The sequence below is a fragment of the Harpia harpyja genome, chromosome 11 (genome assembly GCF_026419915.1).
Source record: "Harpia harpyja isolate bHarHar1 chromosome 11, bHarHar1 primary haplotype, whole genome shotgun sequence".
NCBI lineage: Eukaryota > Metazoa > Chordata > Aves > Accipitriformes > Accipitridae > Harpia > Harpia harpyja.
In genome coordinates, this window is record NC_068950.1 from 30885588 (window position 1) to 30911898 (window position 26311).

The 26311-nt window shown below is 36.5% G+C and overlaps 1 protein-coding gene across 1 annotated transcript in view; it reads right to left on the minus strand.

Annotated features, from left to right (window-relative positions):
• ADGRL2 (adhesion G protein-coupled receptor L2) overlaps positions 1 to 26311 on the minus strand; it is a 395294-nt gene that overhangs the window by 164931 nt on the left and 204052 nt on the right. The window contains exon 3 of the mRNA XM_052800823.1: positions 14544 to 14585. The gene's annotated coding sequence lies outside the window, so the exon portion shown is untranslated. The remainder of the gene's footprint in view (positions 1 to 14543; positions 14586 to 26311) is intronic.

The window sequence follows — 26311 nt, forward strand, 5'->3', positions numbered from 1 at the left end:
TTTACTTCAGTAATCAATTTTAATTACTCATAATCTATATCATTATTTAAGAAATGACAAAATCATTGACTTACTCATAACACTTGCTAATTGTTTTTAAAAATAAATTCTACACATGACTAAGGAAACACCCATTTCCATTTGCTTTATGTTAAATCAACATCTAACCACTCATGGTGATTTCATTCAAAGAAAACAGAAGGAACACATTAGCTGTGTGGTTAAAGAGATTGATGGGCTTCAAACATTTTAACCATGGATGTTTTTTTCCAACTGTAGAAAGTCATGTTTTTAATTTAAATAGCTTCAAGAAAATGAAGATCATTTTATTCAACAAAGCTGTTGTTTCTTGTTTCTTAGACAGAAATTAATTTAATTTTGTTTAATTAAGTAATATTAGAAACAACCTTGTTCAGAGAAAATGCAGCTATGAAACAAAAGCTTGTGTATGCCATATTAACTAGGTGTTCTGAAACAGAATTTTTGTATCACATTAATAAATTATAAGAGATCAATACGATTTTTACCAGTGAATTTAGATGCAGTTTTTTATGTTCGTGCTAAGACATTGCAGTTGCCTCTCCACTCTCTGAAAAGTAAATCTGGGGCAGCGACAGAGCTCAGTGCTATTGAAGAAGTACATTCCTTACTTTGGGCTTTGGGTATTTATGGGTGTATGTTGGTGGAGAAAAGTTTACAGTTTAATGCTGCAGGCATTTATAAAGGCCAAAGAGTTTTCAAGATTGAGCTGTTAGGAGTCACGTAGCAGAACACGTTTAAAAAGAGACGTGTACAATTCCCTGTTTTCATATGAAAAGCTCAGCACAGAAGCTGTAACGATCATACCAGGAAAAGAACTGCAGTGCTGAGCTTTTGGGGAAAGAGATATGTCATGAGATCCCAATTCTCCAAATAGTTTTGCACATTTCTAGGTTCCCTTTTCTCCAACTGCTATATCTGCATAGGCATTATTTCTGCATTTGGGCAGCAAATAATGTTTTTTTAAGGAAAGAAGCAAGGCTCAAGAGAATAGTAAGAAATTAAATAGATTTTTCTCTTTAAAATAAATGTAATTTTGCCTGGCAGGTGGGGACCTCCTTCTCCTCCTCCCCCTTACACAACTGTATCATACATTTCGCTACGACTTTGCTAAATCTCCGTATCTCTTTCACTCGGTAATTTGCAGCCAGAGAAGTACCCCATATCTCAGACTGGCATGTGTGGAGGTCACTGCGTATTCCCACCGCGTCTGCTCATCTCTTGCTCCCCTACTGCTTGATATAACAGGATGGGAAGGTTTGAAACTGAATGGGAGAAGGACTGGATGTCTATGTTAAACCCCTCTACCTCTTATGATTTGCTTTATCAAACTCCAATTGCAGATCTAGAACTTACATTCATTACAGAGTGCTTTTAACTATATTACCTAGGTTGCTGGCCACTCTTCTGTTGCTTGTGTGTCACAAAATGAAAGGCGATGCAAAAAAGATGAACAAAGAATGGAGAATTCAAAGGCAAACCGTTGTATTTACAAGTATGAATCCATGAAGGCTTTTCTCTTCTTACTCAAGCACCTAATATAATCATCCTAGGCACTGTAAAAATCTGTGTTCTTGATGGCATAGGCCAAGATTTGAAGAGTTATTCATCTTTATCTGCCCAGCTCTACCAACCCATAAAGATTTAGATGCCTACATTGGGGGTAAGGTTAAATTTATTTTCTTGAGAAGTTATAGGATAAAATACAAATTCTTGGACCACCGACCAGAACTCAGGCCTCCCCATTCCAATTGATTGCCCAAATCATTAAGCGACAGAGTCAGGTTCCCCCTGGTGCCCTCACTTTCTAGCCCAGTGAATCCTGAATCATTTTCCACCTGGTGCATGACTTTAACAGGAGAAGTGGAGAATATCTCCATCTCCAATCAGGCTGTGGATTAGAGAACTGTTTAACTGGGGAGAAACGTGCGTTTGAATCCCTTCAGGCAGAGGGGAGAACTGATCCTGTTTCACACACTTTGGACAAGTCTCTAACTGCTGGTTGTAGAATAAAGCTATACCCTTAAAAGACAGTGATGATTACTGCTGGATTTAGTGACAGGCCAGCTGTATTGGTGGGTGTCAGGTGCTCTTAGAGTATGACTGTCACCTTTGACTGTCACCTTTAACTGCTCACCTTTGTTTTACAGACAGCCTTAGCAATGATGTAGGCGCAGAGGTCCTTAGTCTGGTTTATCTTGGCTGAAGCAGCATTCAGCATGATGAGCATTAGAGCTGTAGGAAAATTTAATATAAAAGCATGGAAGTGCCTATTGAACAGAGACATCTTCCTCAGGTAGGCAGCATTGAAGCAGAGGGGTTTTTTAACTTAAGGGCTTAAATTTCTTCCACGCTTCTCTTTAGGAGTCTAGTTGTTGGAATTCTATACGATGCCTACATGAAAATCTGGTCCATAGTCACAATGATCAAGTCTAGAGATATAGTAAGAGGTTATGAACAGGAAAGAACAGGGTGCTCACAATCAATCATGAACAGAAAAGAACCTCCCACTGGGAATTCCTCACCTCATAATTGCAACTTTCAAATTCCCATATCAAAAGGCGGGGCATAAGAGCGATATTTGCTTCCAAACTTGCATATTTCAGTTCACATATACTGTTTTCCCAGTGTGCCACTAGGTGTTATTCTGTAAGAACAAGTGGTGGTGGGGGGGGTGTTGTTGTTTTCTTTTTTAATGTAGAATTTTCAATTGGTAGCTTTAATCAAGATGATGTATAAGTTGTGCTTCATGTACAGTTCATCTGGTTCTGCTTCCCAGTTTCCCATGCCACTCTGGAAGTGCTCATAACCTCAGTTGATTGGTTATACTTGCTTTGATTTTGTTTTGTGGTTTAAACCAAGGACTTGGTCTCTTATATTTTTTTATAAGAATTTATTTTTTGCCTCTTGGTCCTGATTGCCATTGAAATGCTGACAGTTATGTGATTGGCTCCCTCTGGAGCGGATACCAGAGATGCATCATGGATCACTGGTCAGAGAGCCTACAAACAGCAGCAAATTCTGTCTCTTCCCCGCTCCCCATCTACTTTGTACATCAGCACTGCTTTGCAATCCATCTCAGCTGGCACGGGCAGAGCATGGAGACGGAGACCCAGATTTGTTTCCAGGCTTACATCTTCTAGTTCACATTTTGTCATGCTTGTGTTACATTGCCAGGTGTAACTCTGGCAGCTGTAAGAATAGTCATTTTCCTTCACCGAAACTGCCTATAAAAGCCTCTGTTTCAGTAATGATTTGTTATACATTACAAACACCTGCAGCACATGGGAATTAATATCACTAAAGTATAGGGATCAAAGATATTCCACCTTTTTTTCTTTAATTAAATGATCATTTACTTCTGACAGACCTCGATGTTTTTGACAAATAGTATTTGAATCTGATTGAAGGTATGGTGACGCCTTTCTAAAAACACTGCAGTCAAAGAATGATATTACAACCATGCTCCTGTTGTGAGGAACATCGACTGACTGCTTAGTACTACTGCTAATTATAAATATTAAAATATATTCAATAATTAATTAAGATGCTATTCCCCACCTCACTATGAGCACTGGCTGCTGTATGTTGAATAATCAGCACCAAAATATGATCTTTTCATATTGTAAATCATAGTACTACATTTAATATATCATTAAGACAACACACTAAGGCTTTTATTGCATGTTTGAAAAGCAAAGTGATAACTCCGTATGTATTTACACAGGAATGGGAGAATTTCCTGCATATGCAACCACTGAATCTTACTGAAGAATAAACCACAAATTTGCATTGTACCATTTAGGTGCCGAGTTTTGCCTTTCTGTTTTCTCTTCCTGTCGCCTCTCTGTATGGCTACATTGGTTTAATTTGCTTTCTTTAGAATTTTTGTTGATAGTAAAATTAATGTGCAAATTCCCTATCAGTTGTATATATTAATATAATTCCCTCTCAAATACAGCTCATTGAAATTAGCACTGGTAAAAGGTGAGATACATATTCATACAGTTATTTACATAAATCCCATTCAGCTTTATGCACCCTAAGCTTTAATGCAAAGTATCTACTACCGCAGGTAATTTTAGCACAAGCAAAACAGCACATAAGTGACATCTGACTTCCCAAAGATTGGATGTCTTTTAATAAATAGATTATTTGAAGAGAAAAAGTTCTGTAAGAAATTAGGTTTTTGACATTGTAATTTTTATGAGTAAAGATTTAATTTAATATTCTGCATATTTTAACTTTGCCACTTAGTGCAACCCAGGTTTGAGCTTCCAAGGAATTTATTGGTCAAAATTTATCACCTTGCAATCCATTATCATAGTAAACCTTACAAATTAGATCTTTTATTACAGTGCTAAAGTTGGCAGACCAACTCTATTCTGCCTTGCAATTGAATTCAGCTACAGTTCCAAAGAGATTAGTACATATACAGTAATACAGTTGTTTCCTTTTGGGAAACTAGTGTCTTTACAACTAAAAGTTGAAAACAGTGATGTATTTCTCCAATGAATGACACACAATTGGTTCTTTGCAAATTATATAAGTTGTGTGTGACACCTAATTTATGATACAGTATAAGACAGTGTATTAATCTGTTAATAAACTAAACTTTTCAGTAAGAACTATAGTATGAAGCAACTTATAAGATAGTGTACACACTAGACCACAAAGTAAGTTTTCTAAAAATAAGTATATACTGGGAATTGATCTATGCAGCACAACATTTGTATCAGGTCTAGTGACAAAAATATCTTTAAAATCAGTTGCAATATGCATATTGATCTGTGGATTATATAGAATGCTAACTATAAGAAAAGTCATTAGGTCATTATCTATATAGGTTTAGGAAATTAAGGCATCATCTATTCCTTGTTGTGAAAGACATTTGCTACTAAAAATATAAATTGACATCTACTATGTGCAGGTGCAGATTCTACTTAGCAATGCAGCTCTGTTTGTGTAAGTTATGTTTTCCCTAGTAAACAGAGGAGCTGCAAGGTCATGAAACAGACAATGGCACATATCTCTCAGAAAATTATGCTTTACTCTATAGACTTGCAATTTTTATATTTCCCTTAGCATAATGCAGCAACACATTGTGACTTATAGCAGTCTCTATTTTTCACAATTTTCCAGTTAATGAAAGTAATGTTTAAATACTCTGAAGTTAGATTATTAACTTCTACAAAATAGAAACAGATGTGTGTCTTAGTATGCCATTAAATTTATGATTTACATAGTATTCTTGAATACAGCTGAGCAGAGGCCAATGATTCTAATTTGCTCTAGATTTACAATAACCTGATCTGGTTTTTGTAAGTACTGAAACACTTTAAACAAAATTAGAAAGCCGTTGTGCTTTGTGTGATTAAAGATGCAATTCCCTTTGGGGTAATGAGAAGAGTTAGAACATGTTTCTTTCTTTATGGATGTTTCTATTATAAACACGAGTACCATATATTATGTATTTTTGTTACTATTTCCTTGTTTTTAATTATAAAATAAACTGATTGAGTTGTACTGGAGTTACACTGAAACAATGCCAAAATCTAGCTAAAGAATGCATACAGAGGTTCATAAAAATCCTTTAAAATTCTTCCAAGGGTCTTAAGATCTTGTTAGAAAAATACTAGTTCTTTATGGTTTGCAGAGACCAAAACATCTCTCTGATTTAAAACTGCACAATTTAAAGATTTATTTAAAAAGCTAACACATTTCTCAGCTTATTAAACCATGTTAATGCACAAAATTTTACAAGACAAAGGTTCAGGGGATTCATAGCAATTTACATCTGGAGATACAGATTTGCTGTATCTAACGGCAGAAGTGACGACTGGAATGAGTGTTATAGTTTAAAACATGGTGTATCTATCGGTAGAGATCAAGTTGTGTTGTTGCTTCACTAAATACTGAACTTTTTAAAAAAGAGGCAGAATGAGATTATATATGTCGGATATAAGCAAGTGACATGCGAGAGGAGTACCCTGTGTATGAATATTTAAGGCCTGACTCAAAGATTCTGAAAATCAGACGTTAGGCCTATAGAGATGTATGGATTCAGGGTTAGCTAGAAATGAAGTATTTCCAAATTCTAATCTGTGACTCTAAAAAGGATCTCTTTTGTGGCCAAAATGTACATCATTTAGGATTGTAATTCACTTTTCACATGGAAAGGTGACGTAGCAATGAAGTGTAAGCATCTGTTTCATAGGGACTTCTTATAATAATTTTTAAGGCTACCTCAACTGTTCTTTGCATATTGCCCCCCAAAAATCAAATAGATTTTATGAACGTAGAAGTACTGAACCAGGCCTTTAATTTACGTAGTACACAGAATGTAATATTATTTCATATATTATGTTATTCATTTGCTAATTTACATAATGCATCGAAGAAAATACATGCTCAATATTATATATTCATATTTAATCATACTACAATATATGTATTTATATTTATCTTTACGTCTGATGAAATGTTTAATATTATTAATCCTTTCATTTTAATTATATATAATTAACTATCATTAAAACAGGAGCATTACCTTTTAATAAAAATTTAATCATACGTTTACTCAAGCACAGGATCAAAATGCTACACACGGAGGAGATGTCTTAAAAGTGATTGAATGCATTCAATTTATTTGGTCACTCACTCTTCCAGTGCACTTAGAGATTGCCATTTGTGCTTCACTCAAGAGATCTCCAAGGGTAAGCTCCCACACTCCTACTACGTTCTTTGACTTGGGATTACAGTGCGAAGACAGTCATGTAGACTGAGCCACAAGCATAGCTCTCAGCCTGTATGTTGCTCCAAATTCAGCTTTCAGTTTTACCACTGCACCCCCTGATAGCTATAGCATATGGTCCGTTACAGGTATTTTTGCATTGGGCCGTGGATTGGTGTAATGCAGCCCCGGTAGAATTTTTGACCCAGGCAGACCGATGTGCATATATTTAATTTTAAGAACGGATGAGGATCACTGTGGATTTTTTCTGGGGGATCTGACAATGGCAACTGGAACGAAAAAATGGTAGGAGAAAAATTTTCCATCATACATTGAGGCTGAAGTGCATGTAACTGGACTAGTTTTGTGGTTTCATCTGAACTTTCTGGGAAATATTTGTATTAAACACATAGTTACCCGTACAAGAGGCATTAGGCTGACAACAAGAGATTGGCAAACTTAGTAACTAATTCAAGTTTAAGTTGTGTCTAGGGAAGAATCAATATTAGAGAATTGTTGGTTTCCTTCTTGAAAAAATGAATATGGTTGTGGAATAAATTATTGGTGGGAATGAATGGCATCAGGACATCGGAACCTCATACTTACTTTTCACCTGTAACTTAATATAAGCTGAGGCCCCACTTCTGCAAACGCACAGGTTTAGGTGAGCAAACTTTTGCTGAACCAAGACCATATGCCCAGTCCTACAAATAGTTATGCCTGTTAAATCTCATCAACAACATTAACTTAGAAATCACAGGTAGAGGGAAATGTGTTATCTTGCGTCTCGGATTAAAACTGAAGGTGAGTTTTGGAGAAGGAGTTTTTAATTGTTCTGGTAAATTCATACTAACTCACTGAGTCCCAGAGCATGGAATTGTGTTTGCAGCAAACTGTCGTTCAAGGAGCCCTGTGTGATTAACTTGGAGACTGGAAGTAAAAACTGCAGATGAGAATTCCATATGTCTGAGGCAAAGCACCTGAAAGGAAAGCTCACATTTTAATGACAGAGCATGGGATGGCCATTATAGGAATATATTGTATTGATAAAAAGGGAAAACACCTGGTCAACAAAGGTTTTGTAATATTTTTTCATATTAGTTATTTTAAAGTCATATTAAGCTGTTGGAAGACTTTGGTTCATTATGAACACTCTGTTTCTTAAAGATGCTCAGTGAGTCTGGATGCACTTAGCATAATTTATTTTCCAATCGACTCTGAGTTGCCCAGACCTACTTCTATTGAAGTCAACATTTTTTTTCCAAAGAGAATTAAATCAAGTTTAATTTTTCTTCAAAAAGAGACTTAGTTAGATTTCTTAATTGTCAATTTTCTTCAAATAATTACTGCTTGACAACATTTTTTAATAAATGAAAATCCAGTAAATTTTGTCATTCGTTACATTAAAGCCCACTCTAAAAACATTTGTCTGGTGCAATTACTCAGCAACTCAGAACAAGTGGGAAGTTCAAAACTCTATTTATATTGCTTTTGAACCTTCCTAATGTGATTTAAAATTACCTTATCCCAAAATACACTTAAATCTCAAAGGGGACTGTATTTTAAATGTTTCCGTGGCTGGAAGGCTTCATACATTAGAAAAATATTAACTGACAATACAATGGACCCTGTTCTACTCTTTTCTTTGTATTTCCCGGAGCTATTTCATATTAATATTGACATGGGTGAGACAATTCAACAAACTTCAGAGTGATAACGAGGGCATTTTGCAATGGCTCTCTTGTTGAGCAATGAAGCTGTGTAGAGAAGGGCAGATTTTGGCTATTCAGTTCTTGCCATTCTGATCACTATTGCATAAGACTCGGGTCAGAAAGTTTAAGTGTCTAAAATCTATAGACTGCCTGTTTTCAGAAAATACCAAAATAGAGATTCTAGTAAAAATCCGTAGGAGAACTTTCCATCTTCTGACAAGACATTTTTTACTTAGGCAGAACTGGTCTTTGTTGAAGGGCTTCTGTCTTCATTATTTAATTTCTTTGTGGAGCTTACAGTCAACATGATCCTGTTGAGTTCTTTATTTAATATGTTTCAGAGCACAGGACACCTGCCGACTTCTTTAATAACGAGTTGTCCTCAGTTGGCTTATATGTGAAAACTGTGCAGCAGAGGCAAGTAAAGAATAACATTAGACATTAAGACTGATTCCATTAAAAAATAAAATAAAACTATGTCCAGGCTCCACACCCGAAGTCCCAAAAATAAATTTGCAAGGGCTTTTCACAGCATGGAATCCAGGCGGATTTTTTTTTTAATTGAATTCTGTTCTGTGTAAGTGCAGCTCAGTGGAATTCAATTTCCATGTAGGCTCCCAGGAAAGAAATACATGCTAAGTATTTTTATTGCTAATGGTTTGGATTTAGTTTCTTAAGTATTATTTAGATTTGACTGTGGACAGAGTTGCTAGTGTTTACTGTAACACAGTGCTCTGTGCCTTTCATTGGAGAAGGGACTCTTTAGAAAAGGATTGGCTAAAGGACAGAAATTTAACCATGAATAAATTCTGGGGCTTTGTATTGTATTAATAAGGCTCAAACTCTACTTCTTTGTACAAACCCTATGAATTCAATGGAAAATCTCCATATTCCCAATTCAACCATTATTTTTTGTCCCACTTAAATATGTTTTCCCTGCTTTGTTGGAAGCCTCTTTCACAGCTTGTTAGGAGAAGTATGGGGAAATACTGTTAGAGAGGATTCAGGGAAGCCCTACAGTCTCAGTCCTGCAGTTTGTAAGTAAGGGAAGAAACCCTACTAAGATCAATGAGTCCTTCTTCTGCTCTGAGTGGATGGTAACTAAAACAGAGAAATCAGACTTTGACCAATTAGTTTATCTTAATTGGCTTTATTCTGCACTCATTCATATAATTTCTCACATAATTCTTTCACTTCTGCTGAAACACATTATTTTTCTACAACCCACAAAACTCAGGTGATGAATAAAAAGTATCTCACAAACGAAAACTACAGTCAGCCACTGTTAGCTCACACTCAAACTGTTTTTTCTTAGACAATAAAATCTTAAAAAAATGCTTTTTGCCTTACAACTATAAAGAAAACTGTTGGCTGATAAGGCAAACTGGTAAAACAGCTGTTTTATTTTAGGTTTTTAATGTTAATCCTTGATTTCAGACAAAGAAATACACTGAACCAGATGTTCAGCCTTGCTTGGTGTTACGTGAAGGATGGTCACCTGGTGAAAAAACATGTGCTCCCACCTCGGATTCTGTCACAAAATTTGGACCTAATCCACAGTATGCCCAAATCTGTATTAGAGAACAGACTCTGCACTGCTCGTATTTAAATCTACTTCCATTTTCTCTAAGAGGAAATGTCTCAATTTACTATATTGTCTACTATACATAGTCTATAATATATTATCATTATACCTGTCTCTCTGTATTCTATATTACGTGTTATCTATTGCCTATTTGTATTATGTTGTCGAAGAAGGTTTAAGTGTTGGGTTAATAGAATTATTTTTTAATTGTGTATTTTTTATAGATAAGCTTGTTGATACATGTGTAAGGTTTATTAATAATTTTGTTAAGTTTGTCAGGAAATTAGGATATGGTAGAGATACATGTCTCTTTAAAATGTCTCTTGTGCCTCCTTGTGCACACAAGCTCTTTTCAAGTTCTGCTTATGAGTAATCATTTTATATGTGTTTAAATCACATTTCGATTTTCTGTAGACACAGTTCTTACTGCATAACATATATGGTTGCTAGTTTTGTAAACATGTTTTCACTATTACTTCGAAGAACTGAGGCAAATCAACAGCTGATCTGTGGGATGATAGCGACCAGGACAGCCTGTGCCTATGATTATCAAAGAGTTCAAATCAGGACGGATAGTGGACAACACACAGAGCAAATGGCAAACCCAACCCAAAGAACTTCTGTAGCACTACCTCCTTTTGAAGTTGCACAAGGTTTACTTTTCAGTCTCGGTGTTGCTCAGATGTCATGGGAATGGGGTGGGGGGGAGGGGGCAGGGGTGAGCAACCACCGCTGAACCCAACAGAAGCGTCCCAAGCTGAAGCCAAGCAAAAAAGTTCTGGTGCATGGTGCAAGAACGGGTCTAGTGGGCCATTGCACCCTGTGGCTGCCTGCAACTGCACTCCACCAAAAAGATGCTGGGTGGATTTAGGTCTGGGGAAGAACAGAGGCGAGAATATTTGTGAACACATACTGGCTAGGGATTCAGTTGGGATTCGGGTCTGATTTCGCACCAACTAGGAGCAGAAGTTGTGCAGACAACACGGAGCTGCTCAGGCCGCGGGCAGGGCAGGCCTTTGGGCCTTGCCCTTCTCTGTGGCTCCCTGCAGCCCGCTTCATCAGGGCGGCTGTCAGGAGGAAGACTGCGCTCTCCAAAGATTTTTCGTCATAGTTAGTCTTCCTTTTTTTTAATTGTAATTCTGTATGGTGCAGCTAAGCTGTTCACAAACAGATAAAAGGATATATATTTTTTCACTTCGGCTCATGTCTCTTCTTCCTGTGCTCCATACAATTATTTTATAGCACATGAGAAAAAATGTTTATGTTCTGTCTAATTCAGTCTAAATGAAATGTGAAAAGGTGACAATCTCTTTAAACATTACTGATCATTACTTACAAAACTATATTTTAAAATTGTGAAAACAAATGCTTTGACCTTGTGAGCTATGGAAATATTTAAAAACAAATCTGCTATGCTTTTTTGGCTAATAGTTGTGATTTGCATAGTTGAACCTTGAATGCAGTCGTAAATAGCTACAGAATCCCGCTTGGCATAATGCCCAGCAATGTTAGGGTGCCAGACAAAAAATTGGGTCAACCACTTACCAAGTAAGTCATTCTGTCTCAACAAGGTGATGTCTAACAAAGAAGCTACAAGGCTGAAGACAGATAACATATTCAGCTGCTGTTCAGAAAGACAAGAACTTTTCATTTATCAGGATAATCTACTACTCGTAATCAGTACACCAAGTGAACTCCCTCTTGTAAAAAAGAGAAAAGCCCATCAATTGTTTTTGCTAATTAAGATGAATATTATTCCTGTGAAATGAACCAAAAAGTTCTATGTAACCAGAATCCCCAAAGAGATCTATAATCTAAAAGAATAATTGCACAGAGTTTTAATTGAGAGGAAAGTGAGAACTATTTTTTGTCTTCAGTTTTTAGCTGCGATGGTCTTCCACGTATGTTAGTGGGTCTTTTATGTTCTCAGTTTATCTAACATGATTTTCCATATATTAAAAGTTGTGGAATTGAAAATTCATGACAAAATGATTATATATTTAATGAAATGCTACCACTAAATGTTACATATTTAGGAATAATTTGAGGTAACAGATCATTTATTAACATATATAGAAAAAAGTAAATTTTTAGATTAAAATCTAGATGTTGTGACTGTTCATAGTAATGTGCATTTAATCTTTATTCATTAAGCACAGCTAGATTTAGAAATGAGAAGGAAAGTGTATTTTCTTAAAGTGATAGTATATGCAACAATTTATTTTCTTCTGTGATATTTATCTTGGTTTGAGGGTTAAAAAAAGCCTTGCAGTGTTGAAAGGAAGTAATAGGAGGAAGCTCAGTTTCCCATTCCTTAAACAGAAGACACCCAACTTGAAAATATATTTATATTTGAATTAATATTTACATAAAGGAAATCCATAATCAGCAGAGTAACCCTGTATTCCCGAGCACGTCAGGGAAAATTCATTGAGGTGTACATGGTTATACATATAAAAATTAATTCTCCCCCAAATAATCTATGACTGTCTTTGTTGTAGTAACCCTTCGGGTCCAAGCCTTTGTCCTATCTTCTTTGCTTATAGTGTAAATCACACAGTTGGCCTCAAAATAAAAATAATTATAATTTCACTTAACATGCAAATTTAGAGTTATAAGTTACCTCAAATCAGGATAGTGGCTGAATACATTTGTTTTCATGAAAAATGAAATGTGTCTCTCTTCTGCCCTTCCCCCAAGCCTTCTTCACAAGATCAGCCTCGGGCTAAAATGGTTTTAAGTAGACTAAAGCTGCTGGTAAACACTTACCTTTGACAATATTATTGCCTAATGAACATTGCAGAAAAGGGTGTATGCAGTGCAAGTGTCTGTCTGTGGCTGCAACCTACATACGATCCTTGTGCCAAGTACCTACTGCTAATAGGCAAATATACACAAAAGAGACAGGTCCTTTGATGGTTTAATCCCAAACATACTTAACTGTCACATAGTTAATCTTTTTGATTAAAAATGACTCTTGAGTTCTTCTTGAACATTTTTATGTTTGTGGATGAAGGAGGTTAAACGTAGTTCTCATGCCTGTTTGGACTGTTCTTTTTTTTTTTATTCCTTGACCCCTGCCTTAGATCAACATGACTTTTCCCTCTCTTTAATCATAGATATGCCCCTAAAGGATCCTCAACCCTGATACTTCTGAAATACCCCCTGGTAGCAGGCAGGTAAAAATACATTACAGACTTTGCCAAAGCAGACATCATTGTTATTATCAGAGGACTACATCTCCAGGTCAAAACCAAGTGTTTCAAAACAGCTTCACCTGCAGGTTTTACTTTCCTAGAAAAAAGTTTCAAAGAACAACTAACCTTCCATGTTCATCAGAAATCAAGTCATCATTCTTGATTGATTCTCTACAAGTTCATCATAAAACTTGTGGTTTGCTGTTGATTTTCTTGAACACTGGCAACTTTGGATACCATTTCTATCAAAGACAGTCCCACATATTTTAAATCTATCATTCTTTTAAGCTCTTATGCCTTAAGGTTTGTGAATATTCTCCTTTTTTTAAAGGGTCTTGAGCGCCTTTTGAGATTAGGTGGAAGATCTTTCAAGTGTAACACTAAGAAGCAGTCACATTTCAAGTCAGAATTTGTGCTCCGATGGGATATTTTTCGAGTAATATTTCTTTCCACTTTAACAGTAGTTTCACTTCATGGTGGTTTTACGTTGATTTCAGACTACATTTTTATGTAGTGGGAAAGAATTTTTTTTGTAAAGTGAATGCCCAAGACCTGCTGGAAAACATTTCTCCTTAGCAACGTACTCATAGGATTCAGTACAGTTTGCTCAGAAGTGTTATTTTAGGATGACCTTTACACATACAGTATGATGAATTTTTCCTTTTATTTGATTGTAAAGATGTTATGATCAAGGGGCAAAATAAATATTGCCTTTTTCAGCCATAAAAAAAAAAAAAAAGAATGACAAATGAAACCATCTTTTTCAAACAACAGGATAGCATGCAGAAGTGATGTCTACGTTTGGAACTACATATTTTTAAATTCACAGATACAGCAAAGCCCTAGTGAAACATAAATAAAGATCAGTTTTATACAATTCAAATAGTAACACGTGCTATGGAACTCACCCTTTCTTAGCCTAAAGAGGAGAAATATATGTTCTTCACTGATAGAATAATGTATTTATGTTTATGGGAATTTATACATTATAATAAATTGTTAAGAAAAATAAAAAGTTGAGCATTCCAGGGTCAGCAGCATTTCTAACAAGGATGTTAAATCCTACTTTATTTTCTTTTGAATAATTAGCATAATGTTCTGTAAATCTTTTCTAGGTAGCTTACAGGATTTGAATATTCAAATATTTTCAGTTGTATAAGCCATATAATTATGAAATAGTGCAGTACAGTTATTTCTCAAGCAATTTGGCAATCTTTTCTTAGAGGAATTTACCTTATGTTCTTTGTTATCAGAAACAGAAATAGCTTTCTGCTTACCATTCTGGAAAAGATGGAGTTCATCATTTTGCCATAAAGACCCTAGAAAGCAAAGAAAATGTTATTAGTTATTATACTCTTATCTGCAGGGATTCTAGCTGCCAAACAATGCATTATCATCAAAACAAAAAATGAAAATACGTGTTCAAATCATAGATCAATAGTTTAATGCAGTTCTGAATATATATTACATGTACTTAGCAGGTACCGGATTAGAAAAAAGCACAGGCTATTGTGCATGTCTGTATTTAGAAATGCATGCCAGCTGGAATTTATCTGCATAGAGTTCATAAAATACAGACATAGGATCTTGGCATCCAATTTGTGATTGTGCTTTTGAAAATAAAACCATGGGCTTGCTGTCACTCTGCTGTGGAGTGGGAGAAAACAGGGTAAAGCATGTGGATAAAGGGTTAAGAGGAGAAGAGACAATTATCAATGAAATTTTAAAGCTTTCCTTCTTAACTCATTAATAAATCTGTATTATGATTTAAAAAAAAATCTTTTCACGGTTATTAAAATAATTAATCAGCCTTTACATTTTGCTTCAGAAAAAGATTGCTCATAGGTTGTAAGTTTGCAATGGTTAGAATGGGGTACTGAGAAAGTACTAAGTACACCACACACCTCATTAGCATGCTTTAACTGTGATGTGGAAATGAAAGAATGGATACTAGTTAACTCTCTTTTCTTCCTTCTTTTCTATTATCCCTTTCAGTCTGTTTTATACCTGACATTGTAGCTATTCTGTTTTCTTTAGAAAGAAATGAATCACTGCTATCGGTTCCTTTAACTAAAGGGTGAACAGAGAGTGATCACTTTCACTCAATATCTACACAGAGGATTTTAACTTTTCTATAACATCATTTGCTATATGTCTCAATTGTGCAGTTCAAGAATAAAAAGTTTTCAGGACAATAGGCTAAGTTCTGTGACCATTTCTCACACAGAATACAACTTTACTCCTGCTGAAGTAGCCAGGGTTAGATACAGAATCTATCATCTGCCTCATTTTCAGAGGTAAAACAGTTTTATGCCAAAGAAGGGAGAACACTTAAAACCCACTTGTTGTTCTTAACTATTTTTGTTCTTTGAGAAAATTATATCCTAAGGTAAAAATGCAAGGGAGAGAATTAAGGAATTAAATTAAAAATTATGTTTAGAAAATGTTACTATAACCAAGAAATATAGTCACAAACCACTTAGAAAAAAATGTTGATGTCTAGGTAGGGCTATTACCTTTAAAGAGGAAGACTAAAAACTCAAATAAATAATAGATTGATTCCAGGTTCTCACCCTGACCGCATATACCGCTGGATGAAATATAGGTATTTACAGGTAAGGGAGTGTCCAGATAAAGAAGAATTCCCCGGTATGGTACAGGAGTTATTTCTGTTCAAGGAGTTTACCTTGGGCAAAAAGGGAGTTTCCAGGGTGTTCAGTGCTGCAGAAATTCAGACTTAATCTAGGTTGCAGCACAGCACAAGATATAGGGAGCCTGGATAAAGCTAATGTAAATTAGAACAGTCCCTGAGGGCTGCTCTAATTTACACGGCGATTCATTGGCCTGTATCCAGCCTTGAATCTGAGCATCTACAGAGATGGCTTAAAGCCACTTTTGCTCCATTCTTTGTGGGCTACATCTTCTGTATAGTGCTTCATGTGAGATGTAGCACAAAATCTCTCTTGCTTCATTGATGAAATGCAGGGAAATAGGGTCCCCCTCAGCCAAAGAAACAGTATTTCATGTAAGTTTAAAACGAACACTTTGAACATCCATCTCAGTTGAGCCAAGTTCCCACAAAGCACTGGCTTCTGCATCCTTCCCAGAGATCTTTGCTCCTCAGCCGTCACAGTTTGCAAACCATGCTGTTTGGGTGAGGTAATCATTAATCCACTGCCACAATCCATTCATTTCAGCAAAGTAGTAGTTGCCTTTCCTCCACACAGCTTTTGAATGCCCCTGCCACAAAGCCATAATAATTTTTTTTTCAAAGCTATTTGTAAACCAATAAAATGTCACCATTTCATAAATGAGCAAAAGTTCTCATTGACTTCAAAAGGAATTATATTCACAAAAGGGTAGATTTTGCCTCTAGTTCTTAACTGCTTAATTGTTAAGATTCTACAGCATGACTTACAATGTTGTAAGATATGAACTGAAAACTGTGGGCCTGTCCCCTACCAATCAGCCATGTATGCAAGCCTCCAGACTGATACACAGATTGTTCAATACTTTCACATGAGTATCGCCCTGAAGTCATTGCAGCAATGTTTGTGCTTAAAGTTAAGTGTATGTTTTAATGTTCTGTTAAATCATGGCTTAAATCCTTACATGGATTCAGATGAGCAGAGCAGCTGAAAGTAAAATAAGTTTAGTGTGACAGCTAATATATGAGTTCTTTTTGGACACAAATAATTTTTAATAATAGGTTATTTGCTGGTATATAGACTACAGAATTACTGTTTTAGAAGTGAGTCAAGGCTTCTCCTAGCTTTTGCGTTCACCGGCTGAAATAATCTGAGTGGATGTGAGTATGACCACCTAGTTCTCAAATACTGTTTAAGAAATGCTAACAAGTTCTTTATTTCTTTTTTTTAAATTCAGATTTGTCTATTAATTTTGCAGTTACTTTCAGTGTCTCTGGCATTGGCATTACAAATTTCACCCCCCACGCACTTACTCAGTTCTGTAGTGTCTGTTTGCTCACTACCATTTCTGAATCAATAAACCAAATTACCTATTTTTAATCGCTAGCTCCTGAAGAGGGCAGCACGTTCTAGATATTATTGAACTGTAAACTTTGAGATGACAGCCCAGGCTTTACTGTACTGCACACAGAGGAAGGGGGAATAAAAACTTTCAGGATATTTTGTGTAGACAGTTCCCGTGATACAATAAGTCAGCAAAAGTTCTAGGCTGTTACAGACCAAGGTCAAAACTGTATTTGATTATTAAAGAGAACATTCAAATTAGCTACCTGAAGCAATGCATTTAGAAAGAGAGCAACAAAATACCAGCAAGGAGTACTTCCATGAGGAATATGTTTTATCTTTAACACTGTAGATAACTTTTCCTATTGGCAGTGCATTGACTATCAAAACTACTAAAGAGGTTAGATTTAATTATCTCACTTCTTTGCACATTTCATCTCAATTGCTATGGCAACATTCAGTTGCCTCAGCAGCAATGTACACTTTAATCAGATATTTCCTCACTCATTTCTCTGTGCACCACAGCAATGTAGTCAAATTTACAGCCAAACCCTGATGCATCTGATAACACCTCTTAGGAATTAATGGCTAGGTTTCCCCTGCCCCTCACCCATAGCCACAAATATTTCTAGAGAGTTTTTGCACCCTGATGACAAAGTCTTTAGGAGACGCAAAGTGTTTATGCTTTAAATCTTTTCTGCTTCACTGATTTTATGTTGTTTTCTGCCACCACTCCCTTTTTACATGGCTGCTTCTTACTCGGGAACTCTTCCCATCAAGCTATGGGCAGGTCTTCTGGTCCCTGCAGGAACTCTTTCAGGGCTGAGAACAGGAAACACAATAATTGGGCAGACAATATGGTTCCTCCCATATTCCACCCTGCCCTGAAAAGCTTTTTGTTTGATTACTCAGCCCTGATTAAATGCTTCATCAGAGTACATCATAGTTCTTTAAACTTCTTGGCCCAGAAATCAGGAACATAGGCTAAAAGTAATTAGGAGTGATGAGCAGATACTGGGGACTCCATACTGAAATGCAGCCAGTAAGAAGAGTCAGGAAGCTAAAAGTACACAGGGGTTACTAAATTCAGGTTACGGGAAGTCTTGATATTTCTGACATAGAATATCATCTGGTTTGAAAACATGTCACCACCAAGGTAAAGTGGGAACAGAGATAAGTTCCTAATGGTGCCTAGCTTCTATGGTGAAAAACACATTAGAAATGCATTAGATAGATTGAATTAGATTGGATTATAGTCAGACGTATAGGAAAGAATGATAGACATAAGGCATTAAAACATAATTCTGCATATTCTGAAGATTGTCTTTAAATAGTCAATTAGTTGATTTTGCTTTTTTGCATTAAAGAAAATAATCTACACTGCTTTTTGCTTCTACATGCATTTTTTCATAGCTGTTCATCTGCTCCCATGTAATAAACTATATCACAGTTCATTTTCAAATAAGGTCTTGGATTACTGCTGTCTTAAAGATTTTTGGAAACCCTGGATAAGTACAGAGTTGATTTGGGCCACTGTTGTCGCAGAGAGGTGTAATGGAGTCAGAGGCAGAACCACTCTACATCTTGTCAATGATAAAGTCTGATCAGCCCCCCTGACTGTGCAATATAAAGTCACTCTCTACAGTTTATCTCCATGTGAGCCATAGCAGCTTTTCTAGAGGCTTCGTAAGTCAAGATACTACAAAACTGTAAAAGCATCATCTTAGTAGGAAAATACAGGAAAAGATGTGTCCAGTATGCTTTTCATACATGACAAGGGATCTGATCATATATAACATGAAAGTCCATGTTACATAGGATGTCTGATGAGGGTCTGGGGAGACTTTTCCAGCTGAGGTGCTGAAGCCTAACATTTGTGGGCCCCTGTCATATGACAGCACTGTCTCCTAATCCATCAGTGAAGCTCTTATATTTTTAGGGTTCTGAAGGAGAAGCTACAAGTTACAGAACTTACAATGCTTTTTCACATCAGTACTTCTGAAGATGTACACATATACCCTTCGAAATCCATCAGTCTAATTGTGTAAATTAAAACTATAGTTGCAGGGCTGGTCCCAGCAGTTTAAAATAGGTATTTCCCTGCAGCTTTGTATATATAATATAAACTTTATATATAACTATACACTGTAAGTTTTCATAATGTGTCCAAACGTTTGTGCCATAGAGGATGCAAAGATCATCTAAAGTTCAGAGTTTGCAAATCTGTACTAAATTTAAACCCCCCCCGAACTTTATACCTAAAAAATCCAATATCCATGCATAGCTAAAGATTACAAAATGTTTGTAGTATAACTTGTTCCACTTAAAGAATTCATTTAAAAGTTGATTCATGTAACATGGGAAGAGCTATGCTGATTTCCACCAGCTGAGAATCTGGTGCATAGTCTTCATAATAATAATTTTATAGTGCTGAAATTATCTATGCCATATACAACTGGAAATCTATGCCAAACAATGTAGTCCTTGTTTGAATGGTTTATAAACTGGAGACTTTTGTAAAAGATATTGCAAAAATCCCCACAGAACAGTGCCTTGTCATTAGAGGGTGCTTTTTGGACCTTGTGGGATTTTACTGCAGTACAAAAAAGAGGAAATTTGACTTTATGGGCTCAAAGACCATATGAAGAAAGATGCATGGAACAGAAATGATCAGAAAATATGGAAATGGACAGAGTTGTTATATGTTCCTCTGTGCACATTCCTGTTTAATTTGTTGATTTTATGAATTTATGAAATATAACTGAGTTAAAGGCTGATATATTTGGGCTTATTCATGTACATTTCCAGTATAAATATTCCAGTTCTGGAACATATTTTCCTACCCTTTTGATTCTTGTCTAGGATTGTATGAAAGACCTAACCAACAAATTTGAGGAGTAAGTTACCTATACAAAAAAAGCAGACTTGTTAGAGATAAAGTATTTTAAACTTTATCGAGTGCTTTACCTGTTTGTGTTTATTTGTAATAATTGAAAGTTAAACATTTTCAAAACAGGTCTTTGGTAAGGGTGTGCTTTCCTCAGGGTACAATAGAGTACAATACAATGTAATTGCTAAACTAAGACATGCCACACAGTTCTACGGAGGGGGGGGGGAAACAGTTCTCACTAGCTTTCTTATCAGCAGTTTACACTTATTTTGCCATGGGTCGCCTTTGATTTTCAGTAATAGTTTGTCTCCCCCTCCCCCCCTTTCATTCCTTCTCCAAGTAGGTTTTTCCTTAGTCTCTGTTTTAACGTAACCCCACTCCTTCCCTCATTTTGAGCATAATAAACTGCATTTTTTATAACCTCCAAAAACTCACTTCAGTGACCTGGCAGGGTCCCCTTTCCCTCCTGTACCAGCAGAGCTCCTGGCATCCTCCCACTGCCCAGCACCACCCTGCTCTCTGCAGGTGCCTTCTCCAAGAGCTGCTGCACATCCATTGCAGAGTCTCTTCCTGATCCACCAAAACAGACATTTTCTCGGGACAACCACCCATTTCCCCTGACCCCAGCTCTTTGCAGCCTGAACGACTTGCCTCAAGAAGAGGATGTGGAGTCTGGCACCAATAGCTGCTGCAGTTCCATTTTTCATATGGTTGCCAAAGAAGGGAGAAATTTGTGTGACAGAGAGACAGGGTGGCATGACAGGAAAATTCAAAAGCTGAGTAAAACTCTCTAGAGTTCTGTTTTCTTGACTCCCACTTCCAGGTGCTCAACACATTCTGCTTCTCCCTCTCCCCAGGTTAAAGAGTCACTGCTTGGTATATTGCTTGGAGCAATTTCTGCTCAGTTCTCTCGTTGCTTAGTTTCAACTCTATTCAAGTTTAAAGAACCTTTCTATAAAGGCTAATCAATGCAGAGTCCATTTTTCTTGTTTATGCAAGTGACCATATTATTTTTTTACAGCTTAACCAAGCTGGGGAGTGGAATGACTACAGAGGAGGCACTGCTCAGTTTTTATGTATGTTACACGCGCGCACACACACACACACATACATATATGTATATACAGAATTTATGTATGCTCTTACTGTAGCAGTAATACTCCCTAAAGGTATTATTATGTTGTTAGACAAATTAAAATTAAACAAGAGGTAAAAGAGCACTTGAACTGAAAACTGTTAAAAAAATGCCTACAGGCAAGACAAAAGTGAACAGCAGAAATTTATCCAGCTGTGTGTGTCTAGGAGTTCCTCTGGGCCAACTGACTGTGCTCCCATTTCTGCTGCAGGAAATGCAATTTCAATAAAATTCATATAGGTGTTGTGACTTCCAAGCAAAACAACATGCACATTTTTTTGTCTGCCTTTAAGATAAAAATGGAGGGAATTTCCGTCAAACTCATTAAGCTACAGGACTGAATAGAGAGGGATGGGGGGAGTACATAAGAGAAGAGCCCAGAAACAGTAGGAGAATAAGACAGAGATCTACCCAGGTCAGAAGTATGATGGCAGGTAGTTTTGCTGACAAGCACATCTAATAACATCTGGAATTGGTGCAGTACTTGAGAACTTTTCTAAAAAAATCTGTCCTGATACAGTATTTCTAAAACTAAATGCAGAAGAGGCCTTTTTTGTACTGGGGGATTCAGTGAAATCCCATAAAGAATACCTGAGATGTGCAGAACTGACATGGCCAAAGGTCTGCATATTGAGATCAAAGACGCGATCATAAAAAGCAGTAGTAGTAGTATGTGTTAAACATATACTAAATTTGGATTGGCAAATCACATTTTATGCAGGTGCAAATGGATGCACTCATTAGAGGTGAAGGTGAACAAACTGAATAGATCGTTTATCTTTGTGGGTAAAATTGCTAGGTTTACTACTTCATTCAAACCTCAAAACAAATGTATGTCACAGTGAAAGAATTTGCTGTGTAAATGATTACGTGTTTTGCACGGAGAAAGAAAAATGAGATGGCTCAATATCCCAGTCACATAATGAAATAAGGAACTGTACTCTAACCAGTTAACTGAGTTATTTTCATGACAGTGTTATCCAACAGTTATCACCATTATATGCATCTTTGTTGACTTAGAAGTGCTCAAAAATCAAAGAGCATTTGGACCTGGAGACAAGGATATGAAGACAGTGTAGGAATGAAGATAAAAATGTAATTCTGTCTCTTTTTTACAATACTGTAATCCCAACAGTACCACTGGAAGTAGTCCCAATTTGCACAAGGACAAAAGAAAGCATCTCTTCCTCTGATTCTATGTACTTGTAAACTGTATCTTACTAACAGCTATATTTATTGTCCAACTGCTATATAATAAAAGGAAATATGTGAAAATGAAAACAAAAGAAATATTAATGCATGCATCAGAATAATATAACAAATAGGGATGTGGCTTTCTCCTGGTGAAAACAGAAATTAATCTTCTCTTCCGCTTTGAGCACTTTGGCTCTAAGCTCAAGTCTTATAATCTAATTGGTGCATCATGAATACTAACTGCAAGTAGCTGAGATACATATAATTTTTTGTTATATGAAACTAAACAATTTGTATATGTGAGACTATTTTTCCTTCAGAATAGAGCTCTGTGAAAGAAATCTAACCTTAAATTAAACAATAGCCTCAAAGACATTTGCCTTTATAGGGCACTTCCATGCTTAAAAGCGCCGATGTAAAATGTACTGGTTTTGTTCAACAGATCTGCTCTTTGGACTAAATCCAGATTCCAAGTTTCTGGGAGAGACTTTTACTTCTGGATCAGGCCCCTTGTGTATATTCACATTCATGTATGATTACTTTAGTGGAAAAAGTGTTTTTATTCCCACTTCTGATGGAGTGAACTGAATTCTCTTTTGGCATTACTTACTGTATCAACAATGAGATTTATGCAGTCTCAGTGCATTTAAATTCTGTGCTATACTAAAACTGAACTATCCCAATGAAGGATAGAGAAAAACTGCTAAGGTTTAACTGGGAGCATCTTTAGTAATAACAGGATGCATGAGATAGAAGGAACCCAGCTTGGCCTTTTGCAGCCCATTTGAGTTTTCCAAGTTTTGTCATTAAAAGCTGTAAAAGATATTTTTATTAGTGAACTGAGAAAATTAGATAAATCCTCTGAGACCTAAAGCATGTGGAAACCTGTTCTGCCATTCTAACAAAGTCATTTTTCACGATGCAACTGCACTAAAATAGTTTCTTTTGTGAAGTAATTCAATTGTTAAATTATTCTTGTGTATGAGTAGAACACATTCAATAAAACTCACTTGTACCCTTTTCACACATTCACATAATAAACACTCTGCTCGCACTATATCCTTGTTGCTTGCTTTGGCGAAATTTGGCATATACTGTGGGTTGATATTTTGTTTATTACATGCAATCTTTTAAAGAACATTTGTGGAAAGTATATAAAAAATAAGGTTCATGTGCATATTACAGCTGAGACTGCCAAAGGAGCATGGAGAACCTAGACCCCTAGCCCTGATTGAAATTCCACGGAAGGCAGGGTCCCGTGGCAATCCCAGACTATGTATAGAACAGAATTTCTCAGCATTTATTCAGGTATGCACCTTGAAGCAAAACTTCAGTGTGATCAAGTACCGCACACATAGTAATGAGCTTTGCAATTTCCTGAATGGCTTTTATGAGGAGGGCTCGTGCCTCTGTCTTTCTCCTCCCTTTGCTGTTTATGTCCTGCTTTCCGTTTTCCACTCCCTCCTTCTTAAAGCCTCCACAGCAACCTGATGGACTTAGCAGGAACTGGGGTCATCGTGGTGATCAATGACTTGGGCGGTTGAGCATTCAGCCATTGATCCCACTGAATAGATTCATATATCTTAGGCATGCCATCACAAGCAGCTGCTTCTACTTAGCTTGCCAGCTTTCTGTCACCTCGAGGATTCAATGAAGTTCAGAGGCAGTGTGAGAAGGTTATATAATTCTGTCAAGAGATCATGTCTTTGATTTTTTTCATCTCTTAGACCTACATGTCTACCCTTTGGGGGTCTATCACAGACTGAGAACTTCCAATATATTACATACCATAACCCAGCAGTATAAAGAGTGCTATATAAAATATATAAACGTTCTTCCTTTGAACAGAATAGCAGGAGCCTTCACTCCTTTCTTTTATGAAAGAACATTACCTAATGCTGAAGAGAAACCACAGCTGTATCCATGTGTGCACGCACATGCTTTGCTTGTAATTTGAAACACATTCCCATAAACTGTCAGATATTATCATATCTAGTGTTCCTTCTCTCTCTTATATTTAAATATTCTATGCCCAATTTGTAAGAATAAAAAGTAACTTCAGTTGCTTGGATCAAATATTCACAGTTTAACAACTTTACTGGGAAAATAAAATACATTTCACCGAGTCATTAAAAGGACACTGGAACCTGAATGCCACTTTCTGATCTAAAAACTTGTCATGCAGTGTAGCTGAGAAAGATTAAAGACCGTTTTTGCTCTATTTTTTTCCTGTTTACTTAGTGCAGGTAGTTTGTGCTCTGACTCACATACACTGAAGTACAAAGCTGCCACAATTTTGGATGTTACCACTTCCCAGCTTTATGCCCTGCCCCTCCGCTGGAAGATCGTAATCCCATCGACAGTCCAGAAGATTAGGGCAAAGGCTCTTTCACTGGCAGTTTAAATTAACAGGCAATGTGAATGTAGGTGGCTCAAGTACAGGCACATGCTTCTCTCTCTTGTCCCTGTAGGTTGACAGTAATTTCCAGCAGAATTGTAAGATGGACAGCTGTGAGCATGAATATCCGAAATCATGGCAGCTACATCTGGCAGAGCTTGTCTGTCAAAGACCCATGACTGAAAGGCTGGCTGGCAGTGCAGTCTCTGCAGGCAGGGGTCTGTTGGAGAGAGGCGCTGGAAAGCTCAGGCCTAAAAAACCTCACCAAACAGGCAGCAGTCAAAGAATGAAAATAACCGCAGTGCACAGGACAAAGCAATGTTGTAGTAAAGTCCTGTTTCAGAGTTTTAAAATAACGCTAAAATCATTCACAGGACTCAGGCTGGCTGTATGTACTGGGCTGAGTTCCTGTTAGAGAAAAGGATGTGAGGGGGGAATATGAAATTGTTCATGATTAATAATGATGGCTATGTTAGTAATATTCTCTGGTGTTCTAAATGATGCTTCCAAACATTCACAGAGAAAAAAAATTGTAGACATTTTCTAGGAATTAGGATAAAACCTCCAACATTCAAAAGATTTTTTTTTTTTTAAATTGGTCATCTTGAAAAAATTCAAATTGACAGTGTCCCTTTTAATGATACACTTCAAAGCTTTATGAAATCTGCCTGTCAAATGAGGAGGCTACTATAACACATATTCAAAGAGGTGTATGCAGCTTGAAAATGGATTAAACAGCCAGGAAAAGAGGTCCTGTTCAGTTATACGAATGCAGTTCCAGGGCTTTAATGAATCTGCAGAATTTAACAATAAACATGGTACATAAATTAAGTTGATTTACTATACAATCTGCTACTTAAAAACCAATGAAATAAAAACTTAAGGCTTCCTATTCCACCACCTTGCCATTTTTATACTTGATCGTAATAAAAAATGAAAAGAAAGTGATATCAGTCAGTATTGCAGGCTTCCATATTAGCTTTTCACATAAACCAGGTGCAAGCTATTAAGGATATGCTTCCTCTATTTTTTGAAACCTCTTTGTCTGTGTTGTTTATAGCCATGCAGTTAAAAAGGAAAGAAATGTCCAAAGCTGATCTATACAGTTTGGGATTTTTGGTGTCTGTCTTGGCTGTCTGGATGCATCAGCTCTGTTCCTGAGTGCTTGGTATCTTGTAAAGTCCATTTGAGTTCACATAAGAAGACAGAAAATTTTAACAGAAAGTTATGGGAGTGGTGTTTTTAACCAGAGTAATTTTAACTGAAATTAAAACAAATGCAAACACATCTCTCCATGTTAGGTTTGGTATAACCCATTTGAAAGCAAAATCTATCACTTGGACTAAAACTAAGGTGACATTGTCACTTTAAATCACAACTCTGTATTTCAGCAATTGGCATCTCATGAAGTGGTTGTGCCACTTGCAAAATATTCA